This window comes from Chiloscyllium punctatum, chromosome 13, assembly GCF_047496795.1.
Source record: "Chiloscyllium punctatum isolate Juve2018m chromosome 13, sChiPun1.3, whole genome shotgun sequence".
Taxonomy (NCBI): Eukaryota; Metazoa; Chordata; class Chondrichthyes; order Orectolobiformes; family Hemiscylliidae; genus Chiloscyllium; species Chiloscyllium punctatum.
The window spans coordinates 97,810,668-97,829,930 of record NC_092751.1 but is presented as its reverse complement, the minus strand read 5'-3'; positions in this window follow the sequence as shown (position 1 = coordinate 97,829,930).

Genomic DNA, 19,263 nt, shown 5'->3' with positions numbered 1-19,263 from the left:
GAGACTGGTGCTACAGCGAGATAGTCAATCCCACACAGACGACTGGTTGCTGCTGCGTCCAAGCCCAATCATTCTCTGCTAATCGATCACATGGACAGCTTTCTCCAATACCTAAGAAACCCCAGTGTGCTGAGATGAATTACCTATGTAAGAACCTCATGCAGAGAAATCTGAAATTCTCATACAATACAAATTTCATGGACATGCATCAACAATGTAGGGGGGCAGTCAATGCTGCATATTTAACAGCGAGAGAGAGACAGGCCAAGACAAAACAATGAATGTTTTTTACCACTCAGGGATCAACTAAATGAATGAATTTGGAGTGGAGTGAACTTAGATGGTCTGTCTTCACAGAGGATTCATTGGTGAGTGAAAACAGTGCTAAGAGCCAAGCAAATGTACCTTATGACTCAGTCACTGTGCTTTCAATAAAGGAAACAGTTAACGTGAAACATTCACATCGATACATACATGACTCCATATATTCATTTGTGACAAGCCCTTTCACAATCTTAACTGAAGTGTTCTTTCCCAGAAGAGAAGAAAAGAAAGTGATTCAATCAATCACGTAAGAGATGGCATCTTTCAATGGGAGACATCCTTTAATCAGACTGGCTCCTGCACAATTCGTCCTTTTATACAAGAGGATCAACTCACATTAACAGAAAATCCAAGCATGTTTTTACAGGTTAAGGAGAAAGGATGAGGATTATTGTAAACTGAGGAGCAAGACAACTCAAACTGTCTCCCATTTCCAAATGCGCACATTTGCCCCTCGCTGATAGAATCTCAATATTCTCACTTCTCCAAACACAATTTATCAGCTCATTCCTCACCTGATTTCAGAAAAGAAAATTAGAGATTTTAAACAAAGGAAGAGAACACAAAGTCACATTAAATAAATTGCCATTGTCACTGGAGTGCTGGTCCCTGTAATTAATATTCTGTCTAAACAGGATTCCACTGCAATAAGAAAAGCCAGATTGTAAAAAGCTTTAGTGGGATTGCAGAAACTAAGCAAGATGGAACTACTGATCATTTTATGGTTCATGCTGTCTTCGGTTGCTCGTTGCTAACTGCTTTTAATTTTAGAGTAAGGTAAATCACTGTGCACCTTCCTCACTCAACAATAATCAAAATGATGGGCAAGAATTACAATGTCTCAGACAATCCCATTTTTGTTATTTGAAACAATTCATGTACAGGCAGTCCCTGATTTACAAATGTCTGACTTCTGAACATGATCCTGGACAAGGAGAATGTGCAAACTCTGCACACACAGTCACCTGAAGCAGGAATCAAACTCAGGTCCTGGTTGCTGTGAAGCTGATGGGCTAACCACTGTATCACCTCTTACATTGACATTAATTTTAAAGCTATGGCTTTAAGAGCTTATTTTGTCCTGTTCTGTGTTTAAAGAGAGGTTTTAAGACAGAGCTGATGAGCTGTCTATTTGGAAAACCAGTAAAGTAAACAGCTTGTGAGGCCTTAGTTTTTTTTATATAAAAGTTGGAACAATAGAAGCAGCCTGAATGGGTGTGGCCAAGCTCCCACAGAACCAGGATTTTTAGATTTTGCTTTCCATTGCCATTGGGGTCTTGAAGAAGTGGAAGCTATTTTTTCCCTCTCTTGATTACAGCCAACATCTGGGGGTACTCCTCCTAATATTGGAGAAGCACGTGAGACAATATATTTTCTAAATTTGCCTTTTGCCAATGGTGTATTTTTGGGATGTCATTATATTGGAACAGTTTGTTAGTAATAGTTACTGAATCTATTGTTCTGTTAATTTTTTCAATAGAGTTAAGTTATTCCAATTCCTTCTTTCTTTTGTTGTATTTTAACTATAGTGGATCAATAAAGTATGTTCTGCTTTAAATCTAGCAGCTTGACCAATCGAATTGCATCTAGAATGCAATACCTTACATTTACCTTTAAAATAAGAAAAAGTTAGGGTCTAAGCTACCTTCTTAATATATTTTAAGGGGGTATGGTCTGGTCTGCTACACAAATGGACTCCAAAACAGAATTCATTTACAACTGAACGACTGCCTGTATATGTTGCAGTAGAAAATTATAGCACTAAACCATTGCAATGCTTCACCTGCTATTCGTACTAATAAATCTGTTGTTACCAGAAAGACAAATTGAGCCTCAATTGCATGAATTGTATGGGTTGGAAAATGTGACTAAAAACAAAATCAAGCCATTATTTTATGTTGTGGTAAAGGAGTTTAAAGAGAACAAAGAATCCCTGCGCAACTAATGTTCTACAGTCAGGATTCAGACTCAGATCATAAACGACAGCAGTGTTTCTGACTGAAAAAGAAATTTGTGATAGCATGTCTAATCAGTGTCCAGAAATGAAAACCTGTTTTCACATTCATTAATGTCTTGTTAGCTCACCTGCCAAGAACCAAACATTGGGCTTAGACTGGTAGTTCAGAATCCAAACAGAGCCAGTTAACAAACAAAGGCAGTTGGATTCCAACTGTTTATTGGATCTTGCTGTTCAGAAATTATAACTCTGATTACCTTCCACTCAAGAGCAAAGAAGTCATACGACAATTGTATAGGATCTTGGTGAGACCATACCTGAAATATTGCAGAGATCTTCGGTCTGCTTCTCTCAGGAAACATAGATACTTTAATCAAATTTGTTCGAACATATTGCAACACGTCTCTGAGGCAGGTGAGACCTGAACTCAGGCATTCTTGCCCAGAAGTAGGAACATTACCACTGTACCACAAAATAAATTACCTTGGAGAAGACCCAGCCAAGGGAAGATGGTACATTTTGGATGCGAGAATTAAGAACAGGAAAATAGTTCAAATATGGAAATGTAGTGGGGAGTGGTTTAATCAATTCAAGGAAAAAAATTGGGAAGGCTAAGGGGTGACCTAATTGAGATGTCTAGGATGATGAGGGGTATGGACCAGGGTGGTCAGAGTAGCTGTTCCCCTTAGCTGACAGGTTAATAATAAAGGGGTGTAATTCTATGATGAGGAGGTTTAGAGGGGGTTTAAGGATGCTGGGAGTGTGGAAGGCATTGCTGGGAGGGTAGTTGAGGTGGGAAACCTCACAACCTTTTTAAAAGTACCTGGATGAGCACTTGAATGCCATAACATTGGATTTTTCTCCAAAATAATAAATCTTGTGGCACTGTGGTAATCTTCCTACCTCTGGGGCAAAATACTTACATTCAAGTCTCGGCTGCCCCAGGGATGTGTTGTAATACATTGGAACCAGTTGATTAAAAGCATCTATACCTCCTTAGGTCATAACATTCTCAAGGCTATAGGCAAAATGCTGGAAAACAAGATTAGTGTGATAGGTCAGTGAGGTCTTGATGGGTCAAAGGGCCTCTTTTCCTGGATGACCCTATGACTCTATCTCTCTAAATACAACAGTGAAATAAAGTCCAGGAGTTTTGTGCAGAGGTTTGGAGGTTCTTAAGAGGAATAGTCTTAATTCAGCGACAATTGACCAGGATTATTTCTGGGATTTAATGATGATACATCTCTGGAGATAGGGTGATTATGATAATGACTGAGACGTTTAAAGTAATGGGCTGAATCTTAACTTGTTTCTCGCTGTCAGTTTTGTTGTGTTTCACAGAGACTATTACTCTATGATGCCCAGTGAGATCTCTTGCCACGTCTTATCAAACTCACTCCATTGGCAACCTACTCACCACTCCACCCCCCCTCCCCCCCCCACCCCTGTCCCTCTCCTCTGATTCCAGTACCATCCGAACACTCCCCCTTCCCGAAACAGCTTGGGGAATCTAATAGGATGAGAAGTGTTCAGACCCCTGACTGATAGCCATGCATCTCCCTGCCCACATTCGGCCTACCATTTGGAATGACCATTGTGGAACCGCAGGACAGAGTGTGACACATTCCCTAGACTTCTGGGGCACAGACACCCAACCAAGAACACAGCAAGCAGATTCCTGACTGTAGCCAATCCCCAATCCTGGTATCAGAAACATCTTTGAGTTACTGCACTAGAAATTCATGAACTTCAGTGAGGCCTAGTCTCCTGGGCTTTGAGACATGGCTGCCCACTTACTGTACATGCAGTGTATTTATGACATAAGCTACATGGTGCTACTGTGATTTTGACATGGCTCCATGGTCCCTCTTACCTTCCACACCAAGTTATGACAATTCCATGTCAAAGGGACAACAGGTTGTGTTAAAAATGTTTTTTTTTGCAAAAGGTCATTTTCTCAAAACTTTCTGCTTTCTTAAAACAACTCTTTTTTACTATGGGTGGACAAATGTTTCAATCCCCAAATGCTTTAAAATATCGATAGCAGAAACTGCAAGTACTTGAAACCTTAATGGAATGTGAAAATGAACATTTAGCAACTTATAGCCGAGATCAGCATGTCATCAAGCAGTGTTTTTCCAGGCTCAGCTGTTTCGACAGATGTTTGGGCTCTTGATCAAGTCTATTTTTATATTTTTGGCTGATAATTGACAGGGGCCATATAGAGGGAGAGACACAGTTTTGGGGTAAGACCTTTGAACATTCAATTCAAAAGGTTGCCTCATGCTTGGCTCAGGCTCACAATGCCTCTGAGGTCCTTTACAAAGCTGGCCTGACTCCATGAAAATTTACAGCAAACAAGGACCTGCCTATGGCCCATTACGGAGCTGGCCAGTTCAGGAAACCCAGATACAGGTCCCCAAACCGAACCAGCCCACACCTTTTCAAATAGCAGTGATGAAAATTGGAAAGCATAGGAATTGAACCAGGAGTCTCAATGAGTTTTCAGACCTCTATGGGGTTTCCCAACACCATGAAAATCCTATGTGTGGTCCTAAAACTCAACATAAGCCAACTAAAAGTCACACAAAGAATCAAAACAGATTCTCACATGGATCATCCCAGGAAACCTTCAGAAGCAAAACAAAATGATACTTTTAAGATGGTTATTAAACAATGAAGATCAATAAGGAGCAAAGAGAAAGTGTTGGACTAGAACTGAAGTATTAACACACCTCAAAACTGGCATAACAGCTACATGGGAAGGATAACTTACACCAGAATGAAAGAACACTGGAGCAAAATTCTGACAAGAATATTTACAAAAGGCATCAGATATACTGTATAACCTTAATCTAAGGTTCCATTCTACATCAGAACTCTTTCACTCTCTCCCTGAAGATGAGAGAGGACTGTTATGCCTCATACTTCTGAGTGAATAGCAATGAAGACTGGTCAGCTTTATTCAAAGTTTGCCATTGACATCCTTGTTCACAGGATAGGTATTGTGGCAAAAGAGAATGATGCAGTGGTCACCCTCAGGATGAGAGAAAGGGTCAACGTTGGCATCAACCTGAGGCAAGGATAGGCTTCATCAATGCAGCAGCTCAACAGAGTGGTGCAAAAATAGAAACTAATGTGTTCATATAGCACCTTTAACATGATTAAACATCCCAAGATTGTGCATTGCTCAGTACAGACTTCTCCAGTCTGGATGAGCACAAGGAAAGAGATCCAGTCTTTTCAGTGCGGGAATCTGCACTTCCCACTCCATTATCCTATTCAGATTGCTTTCCAATGAGCTTTCCCACGAGGTGATCGTGAACGTTACAGAGGTGTATATCAGGAGGAACATGGCTACGATTCAAGACATGCCAACACCAGCGAAACAATTAACTCACGGCAGAGGGAGCAGTTTACATATCAAGCTAAAAGCAGCTTTGGCATCTCAAAGCTTCAAATACATGCCTTTTCAAGAGGGACTCATCACCTGACAATTGCAAACTTCAACTGTAATCCATGTTGGAGAATTTTACCTTCCACTTCCTTAGCCTTTCAATGAATAAATTACTGATTCATTTGTGAAATTTGGAGCAATGGAACTGTGCTGGGTCTGTGATATCCTTGGCAATAAATAATCCCAATGTTTTGATTAAATGGCTCAGTCAGAAATCCAGGGATCTAAATCAGCACACATGTACTTTATTACTCAAATGCTGAAAGTTATTGCTCAAGTGCTTGTTCTTGCTCCATCACCAAATATTTTCTTTTTGCATCATTTGATGTGTTGTTTGGGTGTAATGTGTAAATTGTCAGTCTGCTGCTCAAACCAAAAATAGTCAGAATTGCTTTCCTAAATCACTCGGTACACATAATACGAAACTGTTTAATCTGATCAAATTGTTGGGCAAAGTACAAACTGTACCTGGCTGTTAATATTTCTCTCCTTGAGGTTCCCTAACTCTTGGGGATTTGCTGTCCCAATCTGATTAAAGTCATGACTGTATAATCTATCTGAATCGTTAACCAGCCAGAGGTTCCAACTCAGTTTGATTTCAGTTATCTGCCCTGCACACATGGATGTTGGAAATTTAAATATTGACATTATTTAATCCATCATTGGGCCAACTCATTTTAGAATGTCATTTGTATGCTAAGTCATTTTTTTTTTGCCAAACTACTAGAATGTAAATTGCTGGCATCATAAGTAAGCTGGAGAATGTGTTGACAAAGTGTTACTGAACTGTAACATTTTTTCGCTGACAAAATGATATTTCCTATTGGAGTTTGCTAATTATTGATTGCGTTACAGATGTCTTGACTTGACTGGAAATGCCCCAACATTCTTGACTTTTATGATTCATGATCCTGTTAAATACTTTCGAAGCTGTTTAATGTCATGGGATTTAGCCATTTTCTTTTGTTTGAAAAGAGAAACATTTGCTGAGATTTATACCCAGAGATTATGATGGTGACCAAGTGCAGAAGGTGAAGAGGAGCAACATTCACAGCAGCAGCCTAATGAATCTAAGTAAAATGTTAACCTTTACCCTCAAATTTACGTTTAAATTTCTGAACGTTATTAATCCTCTCCAACTTCTAAAATGCATGATTATACATTCCTGTGAATATTTATTTTCCAAAATGCAACACCCTAAGTTTTCTAACTTTAAACCTTTATGTTTGATTGGAAACAGATGAAGCCATTGTTAAAATAGAGTCCCCATTTTCTGTCATAATACAGGAGAAAAGTCATTGGCTATTGATCAACAATATACAACTCAGAATTTTCCACATAGGGAGGGTTTTTTAAAAAATGTTTATTTGTTGGGAAGGTAACTAATTAAAATAAGGGGGCTTTACTTTCAAAAGTATGGGTGATAAGGCAGTTAGTATGTTAACCAGACAAGGTGAACAACAGGAAATGGCTTATTCATAAACACAAAAAGAAACAAATTCTCTTTTTTCAAATAACCAGTCTGTGTATGTAAATAATAACAAATCAGTCAATGTTCATGCCCTCTTTTCAAGGACATCTTTAACAGAATAAAATATGCCAAGACGTATTATAAAACTAAATACAGACATGAACATTGGCACAGATCATGAAAATACTAGACAAGGACTAAAAATGTCATCAACATGTCATGACACTTTTCTGGAGTGAGTGGGACTTGAATCAGGACCTTCTGGTCCAAAAGTAGGAACATTACCACTTGACTATAACAGCCCTAAGCACTGAATTATGTCATCACTGTACAGAGGGTCCCCAGTACTTAAGTGCCTCACTTACCACCACATGTACTTACAAATATGATCATATGCAGGCGTTTAATTTTAAAGACCAAACACACCAAACATTTTCCATACTTAAGAATGGTTCCTTTCCATTGTCCTGGATTCTGTTCCAACTTGCGTACAAATTAATTTGCGAATGAACTCCAGAATGGAACCCATTCACAAACCATGAACTCCCTGGTTTTTAATCACCCATGTGTAGCCGCTTGGGCTAGCCCGGAAAGTGATGAGCGACTTCTGGATAAAGTTGCTGTCTCTCTCTTTCTCTCTCTCTCTCTGCAAACGTTAGTACACATATGTCCATGGAAATCTTTGCTGATAGTCACTGAATCTAACAGTTTGCAATGTTTTGGGAAATAGTAGGAGTCTGTGTATCTGCATCAATGTACAATAGCACCTCGACTTACGAACTTAATCCGTTCCGGGACCTGGTTCGCAAATCGAAAAGTTCGCCAACTGAATCAATTTTTCCCATTGTTTGGATAGCGTAAGAATGCTTGGACGTAGCAACAAACGCTGTTCACAGCGCACGTGCCAAAGACGAACTGAATGAGATCACGCGGGGCCCGAGAGCTTTTGCGTTCAACAAGCACGTAGCAAAGCAGAACAATGAAACCACATGGTCGCACACGGGCTTTTTGCGTTCGTACCTTGAATTTAGTACGTTCGTTGAAGCAAAATTTTACGTACAATCCTGTTCGAAAACTGATTTGTTCGTGAACGGGGTCGTTGGTACATCGAGGCGCTACTGTATATTCAGAAGGGTAGAGAGGTGTGTGGGTACTCTTTTAACCAAGTAATGTACAGCTGCTAAGAGTATGCAACTGTTATTAGTTTCCTCACTCAGTCTATGCTTCCTGTCATCATGCTGAAACCAGCAACTACTTGGAACCTGCTGTCAAATCTCAAAGTTCCTTTTTTTGACCTTGCATTGCACATTCTTGAAACAAGGGATAACCAATTGACATCAACAAGTGGGGCCTGTGAGAAAGGGAAAAAGGACAGAAACATTCCTTGGAATTCACTTGGTTACACACCGCATCAGGGGTGCTATACAAATACAAAGTTGGCCTTGTTGCCCATGTCAAACTATTTTCTGCTGATGTAGAACTATTTTCTGACACCAATTCTGGCCAAAGTCAAAAGTGAACACATGCACGCGGAAATCTGGGCCCTTAGGAATTCAGGGCTGAGATATCAACAAAAAGAAATCATGAACGTTTCCACCAATCATGTGGAGCAATCAGTCCCAGGTTTGACCCCTGACCTGTACTGCGACAGCATTAAGAACGAGAAAAGCAGGAACTTATTTTTATATAGCACCTTTCACAAACTTAGGGCGATCCAAAGTGCTTCAGGAGATATTTCATCGCTGCTTAGCTGATTTGAACGTTGGATGTCAGAGTCAATGTGGAAGGATCCTTTGGGATGGATTTTGGATGGTGAAGGAGAGGGAGGGCTGGGAAAGCTAGTCACCAAACTGATTTCTGACCAGTGATGGAAAAACCAAGGCAACATCAGCTAAGTACAGACTCCGAATCCATTATTAAAATGCCTGCTTCAAAAACATCTCGACTTTGAATATTAGCCGAGCTGCTATTTTCTTGAGTGGTCTCACTGATAATCATGCAGGACTATGCCAGAAATACCAACAGTTGACATAGCACCAGGGTTGGGGTTGGGGATCCCTTCCTGATTACATAGCCATTCAGAGGCTGTATCCCATGTGCAAGTGGGAATTTCCATGCTTCCCTCCGACTTTGATATTCTCCAGCATCATTGATGCCCTCTCTGCCCCCAGCGTTTGAGTTGAGTTTGCCCAGCCCTGACCAGCATGGCCAATGGGCAGTCAGTGGGGAGCTACAGAAAGTGAGATTCTCAACAATGAGACAACAGAAGTCAGATTTTTCAACCAAGGTTTGGATGAGGTGAGGATTTTGTTCATGATTAGCAAAAGAACTATTTGCAAGCACCAACATCTACTTTTAACCCATTTTTACCTCATTAACATGCAGGTTACTATTTTCCCAGGCAGTGACAGTGATAATTTCAAACACGAAAGTCAGTCAGAGAGGTTACTGAGTGACTGTAACTCCCTGATGTCTTCTCAGAGTACCCACCTTCCAGCTAATCCCTATCAGCTCAGGATAGCGACCACTGCACTCTCCATCTGATGGCATCAGACATAGAGTCATAGTGTCATAGAGATGTACAGCATAGAAACAAACCCTTTGGTCCAACCCATCCATGCCGTCCAGATATCCCAACCCAATCTAGTCCCACCTGCCAGCACCCAGCCCATATCCCTCCAAACCCTTCCTATTCATACACCCATCCAAATGCCTCTTAAATGTTGCAATCGTACCAGCCTCCACCACTTCCTCTGGCAGCCTATTCCACACACGCACCAACCTCTGTAATAAAAAGTTGCCCCTTAGGTCTCTTTAATATCTTTTCTCTCTCACCCTAAACCTATGCCCTCTAGTTCTGGACTCCCCCATGCCAGGGAAAAGACCTTGTCTATTTACCCTATCCAAGCCCCTTATGATTTTTATAAACCTCTATAAGGTCACCCCTCAACCTCTGACACTCCAGGGAAAACAGCCCCAGCCTGTTCAACCTCTCCCCATAGCTCAAACCCTCCAACCCTGGCAATCTTTATAAATCTTTTCTGAACCCTTTCAAATTTCACAACATCCTTCTGATAGGTGTACCAACTTTATAACACATCTGCACTTCATTTCATATTGGACAACACTCCAATACTGCACTTGGAGCATCCCAATGCAAGGGTTCTGGGGAATGCTGTCGAACACAAAGACCTAGAGGTGCAGCTACATAGTTCCTTGAAAGTGGAGTCACAATGGACAAGGCATTGAAGAAGGCATTTGGTACGTTTACCTTCTTTCAGTCAGAGCATTGAGAATAGGAATTGGGACGTCATGTTACAGCTATACAAGACATTGGTGAGTCCACATTTGGAATGCTCTGTCCAATTCTAGTTGCCCTGCTCTAGGAAGGATGTTACTAAATTGGAAAGGGTGCAGAAAAGATTTGCAAGGATGTTACTAAGACTGGAAGGTTTGAGTTATAAGGAGAGGCTGAATAAACTGGGGCTGTTTTCCCTCACACTACATCCCTGACTCAGTAAGTGTTTAAAAAGGTGTTTAATCTTCAATCCTGAAAGGTCATGGACCTGAAACACGATCTCTCTCACAGATGCTGCCTGACCTGTTGAGAAGCTTCCGGAACCTTCTGCTTAGGTTCCCGGGAGAGATTCTGGAGGGTCGCCAATACCTTCAAAGCGACAGCACGAGGTCTGAGGTGAGAAAGTAAATGAGGAAATAGTGATGGCTCTTCTAGCGTTTAACACATGATACAATTGAGTTTCAGCTCAGCAGGGCTAGAACAAGGAAAAACATACCTTACAGTTCAGCAGGGGTTGAATGGTCCTGCAACATAAAACAAATAGTTTCATTCCAGATGTGAAAAATTCCACTGCCAACATCAACACTCATGTCGTTCTTTTACAGGAAATCTGAGATGAAAAAAACAAAACCATATGAAGGACTATGAGGAACACGTTGCAGCCAATTCGAAGCAGCGACAGTGTTTATGAATAACCGGATGAGAGAGACAGACAGAAAAGACTAATCTTCTTGATAATTCAATTGGCATGAGGAAGTCCTTTGCAATTAGTACAATGCTATATCCCAAATAAAAGAAAACGGGACAAAGACATTCTGAAAGACACTGCACCGTAAGGCAACAATGTGTTCTTGCTCTCGGAGGTCAGGGCAAGTCAGACCAGTTTTAAAGAACAAAGAAAATTTATAGCCCAGGAACAGGCCCTTCAAGCCTGAGCCAATCCAAACGTACTGTCGGTCAATTCCTAAGCATTTGCAACCCTCTGCTCCCCACCTACTCATGCATTAATTGATTTGCTTTTGAAGTCTAAAGCTCTATTGCCATGGTAACCTGATAGGCCATTCCAGAACCAACAGAAAGTGAGGGCTGCAGATGCTGGAGATCAGAGTCATTAGAGTGGCGCTGGAAAAGCACAGCCAGTCAGGCAGCATCCGAGGAGCAGGAGAATTGACATTTCGGGCCTGACCTGGTGTGCTTTTCCAGTGCCACACTCTCCTCTCCAGAACCAATGCAACCCACTGTCCAGCACCACCCCACTCTCTCAGTGAAATCACAGAACCTCTGTGTAGATGTAGATGCAGGCCAGTCGGCCTATCGAGTCCACACCAAACCTTCAAAGAGCATCCCACCCAGACCCAACCCTATAATCCTGTGATTCCCATGGCCAGCCCACCCAGCCTCCACATCCCTGGACAATTTAGCACTGCCAATCCACCTAACCTATACAACTTTGGACTGTGGGGGGAAACCGGAGCACCCGGAGTAAATCCATGCAGACCTGGGGAGAATGTGCAAACTCCACACAGTCACCTGAGGGTGGGATCGAACCCGAGTCCCTGGAGTTGTGAGGCAGTAGTGCCAACTACTCATCCCTCTCATGCCATGCCCTCACCACTGCACCAAGCCCCACTCCTCAGCCCCCCCGGCTACATCTGCAAACTGCTGTGATGAGCAAACAATGAAATCTCCCGGGAGTTACATATCCCAGGTTTTGCTGCAATATGACCAGACAGCTTGACAAACACAATAAATGCACACATAGCACTAAAATGGCTCTCTGGCTGAGAGCAGAGATTAAGATGTGGTGACCATATATTTAGGGGCATATATTGAGATAACCCTGCTTTATTTATAAGGTTACACTTGAGAAAATTGTCTAATGTGGCATTTTTCCCATACAAAATGTCTGAACACCAATCAATTATTTTTGGACAGTGCCTGCTGCATAGCAAAACGTCCCAAGGTATAGCTCAGGGCAAACAAAATGTGACATGAAGCTACTAAAAGGGATATTAGGACAGATAACCAAAATCTTGGTCACAAAGCTACAATTTAAATGATAAGAGGTATAATTGCTGAAAAGGTGGGATTTTCCCGAACTTTTGCTGCTGATGGCAACTGTCAACAATGAACATCAGGCAAGTATGATAGGCTGGAATTGGGAAAACAGAGTGAAATAGCTCCATTAAGGCCAATATCCCATCACCAACTCACCCTTTATTTACACATGCATAGTACCTGACATAGGTCTGACCTCCTCTGAGCCAGCTCTCGGGGTAACAGAACACTCCTGTTCTTATCTGTCATCCAGGGCTCCCTGATTGAACCAGCTCAACAGCCCCAACCAGGAAACTCACACCCAATGAGGTTCACCTGGCTAACCGCATTACAATCACCACACCTAGCATTCTCAGAGGGTTTTCGAGTGAGGGAGAGAGAGAGAGAGAGATGAGGTCATAGAATCACAATAGTGTGGGAAGAGGCCATTAAGTCTGCACTGATGCTCCAAACAGCATCCCACACCCCAATCCCCACATTTCCAATGGCTAACCCACCTAGTCTGCACATCCCGAGACAAAACCAGAGCACCTGGAGGGGCCCCACACAGAGAATGTAAAAACTCCACACAGACAGTCACCTGAGGCTAGAATCGAATCCAGTTCCCTGGCACTGTCAGGCAGCAGTGCTAATCACTGAGCCACAGCGTCACCCATGTCACTGAGGGATTTCGCACCTTCCAAATTGTGCAGACTAATGCCAACATTTCACACCTCCAGAACAACGCACACAAAAGTAACAAGACTTCAATTCATTTAACATCTGCCTATTTCTCATAAAGAGACCTGGTTGGACGGTGAGAGCATGAGGCTGGACTGAATGTACCTGCAGCCTGCTGGAATAGTTAAACAACCGGCTGGGGGTTCAGAAACATTGGGTCGGATTAGATTTATTTAGTTATTCTCACATGTATTACAAATACAATGAAAAGCTTTGCTTAGTGTCACCGCTGTCAAGCGCCATCTTGAATCACAGAAAATAAAGCAAGACACAGAACATAGAGCCAAAAAATAAACCAAAGAGTTCTTTTTCACATTTCCTTCCCATTTACGACTCCCTACCAACACAACGAGGCCAGTACTGGGCCCCTATGACCACCACTGCCACCTTCCTCTGCCAAACTGATGCCATCTTAGAATGCCTGGAATTATTTTATCCAAAAACAACTTTTTGGATAAAATGTTTTTGCTCTCTATAATAATCGTTGTGCTGACTTTAAATACTGTATTTATCTTGCGACTTAGAAAGCAAGATTAACCAAGTCAATTACAAGGTCAGAGAAGTTACAGTAAAATTGTTTAAATACTAGTTAGACTGAAGTTAGAATACTTTTCTCATTCATTAATGGAACATGCATGCAACTGGCCAGAATATACTGCCCATCCCAATTGCCGTTTGTGGTAATGGGAATCATGTGGATCTCATTGACTATGAGTTTTTTGTCTGGGGTTGTTGATCTGGGCCATAAAGGGAGCCCTGGCTGACAGACATAAACAGGAGATTCAGAGAGTCTCCTGACTACAGGGAATTACTCTGAGCTGGCTGGCCACATGGAAATGAAGAGTGATTTAGTAATGGGATAACTGCCATAACTGTGCAGTTATTTCACCTTTAAAGTGAGTGGTCTTTTGGGGGCATTTCAAAATGCAGTTAAAAGTCAATGACATTCTGGTGGGTGTGAAGTCACATTTGGGTAAGGACAACAGATATCCCTCCCTCAAAGGACATGAGTGGTAAAGAGTCAACTCCCCACATTTGTCACCAGTGCAGAGGACTGTTCTCTTAACCAGACAGCCACCACACCTCAGGTGAGGGAAGAGGTTGAGATGGAGAGTCCTTCATGGTAACCTCAGCTGTACGCAATCTGTGTTGCAAACTAGCTGTCCAGCCAACTTAGCTAACCAGGACATTAGTGAGCCAGTGAATGCATGCAACAAACTGGGGAGGCTGGAAACTTAAGCAAACAGAATGTTGGAGAAACTCAGCAGGTCTGGCAGCATCTGTGGAGACAAATAGAACTAATGTCTCACATCTGAAATGACTCCTCTTCAGAGTTTGAAACATTAGGGAATCAGAGAAGCCTTTATGACAATCGCCCAAGGTTACACAGTTGTCATTAAGGCCAGCACTTAATTGCTGATTGTTATTGTGTTCCTGCATAAAGATCTCTCCGATAGTCACCCGCATTTCTTCCAAATGGCAGGACATAAGGCCACAGATGAGGCTGAGTAAGTGGCTTCTGATGGCTTCATAGGAACACAACTAATCACCAAGTGAGTGATTCCCACCTGGACTCAGCTCTGTTGATTATTTACAATATGGGTCTGGGACCCACGAGCTGCAGAGACATTAGAGGCCATGAACCTCACTGCATTTAAGATGTTTGGACATGTACATGGCTACAGCCCGAGAGCTGCAAAGTAGGATTAGGCTGGACAGCTCATTCTCGGACAGCAGATACAATGTGCTGAATGGCATCCTAATGAACTGTACGTTTTTTATGTTTTGCCACTTCTTGACTTTCTCATGGGAATGAAGTTTTTTTGGTGTCCAATACCAAATCTCCCATCATAAACATAGCAATAATGACACACCTTTGATGTCAAGACCACAGGGATTAAGTAATGTCCCAGTTCCCTGACACCTTCAGACAGCACCAAATGTAACTCTGGATACAGATTAAGGAAATTCACTAGAGATTAAAGGATAAAGATCTTGGAATAAAGCTGTCACCGTTTCAGTACTTCAGTGAATCCCATGTTGATAAAATGACAACTGGTTAGACCACAGAAACACTTGAAGAAGAATTGTTGACACCTCTCTGTTTAAAGTCTTTATGTCTTTCTTCCCCATAATTGAAAACGTGATTTGGAGATGCCGGTGTTGGACTGCAAAGTTAAAAATCACACAACACAAGGTTATAGTCCAACAGGTTTATTTTGAAGCACTAGCTTTCAGAGTGCTGCTCCTTCATTGGGTGGTTATCCTGGCAACCATCAGACAACCACCTGATGAAGGAGCAGCGCTCTGAAAGCTAGTGCTTCAAAATAAACCCGTTGGACTATAACCTGGTCCTGTGTGATTTTTAACTTTATAATTGAAACCAATTTCTAACTAAGAGCTGCTTATGACATTATTTACATCTTATGTTTGCAACGACATCTGCATGCAGCATTTATTGCATTCTGTGGGGCATGAACAACCTGAAACACTGACGATGCCACAAATAATTACCCAAAAATTAAGAACAACAGCAACAAACACAACGAGGCGCAGAGAGAAGTTAGAATTTGATTCCCCTTTTGCTGTTCCCTTATGCTGAAGGCTTCTATTTCGGAACAAAAGTGTCACTGTGTCTGCAGCAACCTTTTTGAAAAGCAAGCTGCTATAAAGTGAGTGAGCAGGAAAACAATTTGGTCAAACATGGGTAGCTGCCACATGCACGCAATCTGCTCCATCTCATTTCCAAGGCAAACAAGACCTCCCAAACGTAGAACAGCAAACAACAACTTGGAGTGTGAAGGGCTTAGAGGGTGCTCAGTCAAAGAACCACGAGCAAAGCTGTTTCTCTGCTCACATCATTAATTCATCTTTATAAGCTGAACAAGGAAGGTGAATCATCTATGTAATGTAAACCCAGGCTACTATATTCATTCTGGAGGTGATGGATTGGAAAAGCACAAGCAGAAACTGAGTATTTGGCAATAAAACAATTGTAATAGTTATTAATACTTTAACGATTAATTAGACATGTATGGCCAATTTTAAAAATGACATTTGACTATCGCAGTGTACATGCACAATTCGTTCTACATTGCTACAAAACAGAGCTCAGCCGAACTCTTTCAAGCATTAACACAAACATCTGACGGGCATTGAAAATCATTGTCGCTTGAGTGTTTAACTGCACTCTACTGGCAATGTTCTGGAGAGCACATGAAACAGCACCGAGGGAAAAGCACTGAGGGGAAATGCCTGAAAGACAGGGAAAGAAAGTGTTCAGTTTGTGTGATGCTTATGGCCTGTGTTACAGCCACTGGTAGCTTTGCTGGAGATATAGGGCAGAATCCTGTTTCTGAGGCTAAATGTGGAGGTGCATCTAAAAGCAGATGGTACATCCGATCAGCAACAGGCCAGGTTTCCTTGTGGGATAAATACTCCGAAAGAACTGCAGCTGCTGGAAATCTGAAACAAAACCAGAACTTGGTGGAGAAACTCAGCAGGTCTGGCAGCAGCTGTGGAGCGAAAGCAGAGTTAATGTTTCGGGTCCTTCTTCAGAACTCAGTGAACGACTCTGACAGCAGGGTTAATGTAAGGTCTGCAGTGAAGTAAAGAGCATCATTTACTCAGTTGATGGGACATGGATGTCCTAGTCTTCTCTCTTGAGAAGCAGGTTTCGGTCCTGGTGAACAATGGGGAGCTTAACCTCTCCACCCATAATGCCTCACTGTCCTGTTAGGGGATGTATTCCCCTGCAAGAGAGAACTGAGAGAAATGAAAGTGGATAGGGGCAGCTGCTCATCCTGGTGCACTGGTCAATGGGTAGTGGGGTGATCTGAAGGTGGTGAGGAGATAGCACAGGGTTCAGGGTGAGAGGGAGTGAGGGGAGGTGTTGCAGGCAATGGTGAGAGTGGTCGGGCCTGGAACTTGGAGGGAGGAGTAGGCAGTAGCAGAGATAGATAGAGAACAGCATGTTAGACGTGATAGGACACCATTGGAGCAGGATAGGCAGTTGATACAGCGAATCTGCTAGGCTACAGCAAGAAAGGTCTCTCAGCAGCACGGCCAGAATCCTTCCAAAACATTCTGTACAACTTGCACTTAGCCAAAAGAAAAAGCAAGGTTCAGCCCAGCGTATCTTAATGTTTTAAAATTATAAATCTAGCATATCCTTGCAGACAGGATTGACTTTGTACTTGTTGTTTTATTATCCACACGTTAGTACAAACTCACTCAACCTCAAATCCAGCCAGTATCAGGTTCTCTCGGGCTTGTCGGTTCCAGTTTAATCCTGCCCTGGCTCCCTCAGCATCTTCATCGTCAGTATTGGTTCCCTCAGTATAGCTTTTCCCTCCTCTGAGGAGGATGGTGGCTGATCCATCTCCCCTGCTGCTGTTACTGAGCTAGAATACAGCAGGCAGTCACTATTCTGAGACTGCCCACTGAGTAGAAGACTGCTCCTTCTGACTGCTCCAGGCAAAAGGAGGGCATCTTCAATAGACCAACTGTCTGTTTAATGCCAGCCCCCCCAGTGGATACATGGGCTACACTGTCGTGCTGTTCAGCATCAGTCTGAGGGGTTCACACTGGGGTCATTAGCTATGCCCACTGGAGGTACCTCTTGCCAGCCCTGGAGATGATGCAGGAGAGTACACTCTTAGGAACCTGGGAGTTACATAGATTGGAAACATTGCAACAGCTCCCTGGATGGTGGGCTCACACCCACAGGAATTGTTTCCTGTGCTCACAAACAAGTTGGACATTGAGGGAGTGAACTCCCTTCCTGCTCAGGAATCTGGCTGGATGGTGCCAGAGAGCTCTGACTGCCACATGTCAGCTACCAGTGGCTCCTTAGACCTGAGGGAGGCCAGCAATGACTGTGAATCCATTGGTTCATTGGCTTTCTGGGCCTACAGTGAACTGGACTATCTGTAAAGGGCACCCATTCGATTCACGAATTCACCTATCAGTTGTCTATTGGGAGATGCACAATATATCCACTGTCAAGGTTTGGTTTGGTAACACTGCTGTGAACTGCTTGCAACACTTTGCTACGTTAAAAGACACCATATAAATACAGGTTGTTGTACAAAAAGCACGATTCTTTTTAAGTTGCCACATTGCAGTGGTGTTCCTTACTGAATCGTTAATGAGTGAAAGCAGCACACAGCCACTTGCCTGTCTGATTTGATCTGACTTTGCAACTTCCAGCCTGCTTTCCTGAGGACTGGCCTCAGTTTCGGTTTATTTTTTACGGCTGCAATGTCACAATACAGAAGGATGCTCACGGGTAAATGCAAATTACACGTTTTCAAATTTCTAAATAATTCTGACTCAGTCACTCAAACACTCTCAGGGCCTGTCAAGCATCCTGCAATCACAGTGAGGAAAAGGGAATAAATTATAAGTTCAACCTCCCCAGCATTTTTGATTGCGTTAACAAATTATTGATTTTGCAACATTATTCTAATATGTGCAAATCACAGTGAAATAAGAGGAACACCAAGGAATCATTCACTTTATATCACCATAAATTACTTGTATTAAAACAATAGTGCAAAATCAATGCATCATTAACAAAATCATTAATGTTAACATCATTGAAAACTATGCAGTAAATATATCTCTCTTTAAATACAGTCTAATTTTTTTGTTATGCAAGGTAGGAATAAAAGAAGACAATTTAGCCCCTGAAGTCAGTTCTGCCAATCAATGAGATCATACCTGGAGCCACAACCTGCCTTTGTCCCTCAACCATAACACCTTTAAATAACAGAATGACTCGGGAGAGATTGTTCAAAGTGAACTCGATTTCTCTCTCAACAGATGCTACGTGACCTGTTGAGTGTTTCCAGTATTTTCTGCGTTTATTATGAACAGTCAGTTTTTGCTGCCTTGTGAATCAGAGACTTTCACGGCAGCAGAACACACACTTCCAGTCAATGCGACACGTCTGCGTGCATCCAAGATTAAACTCA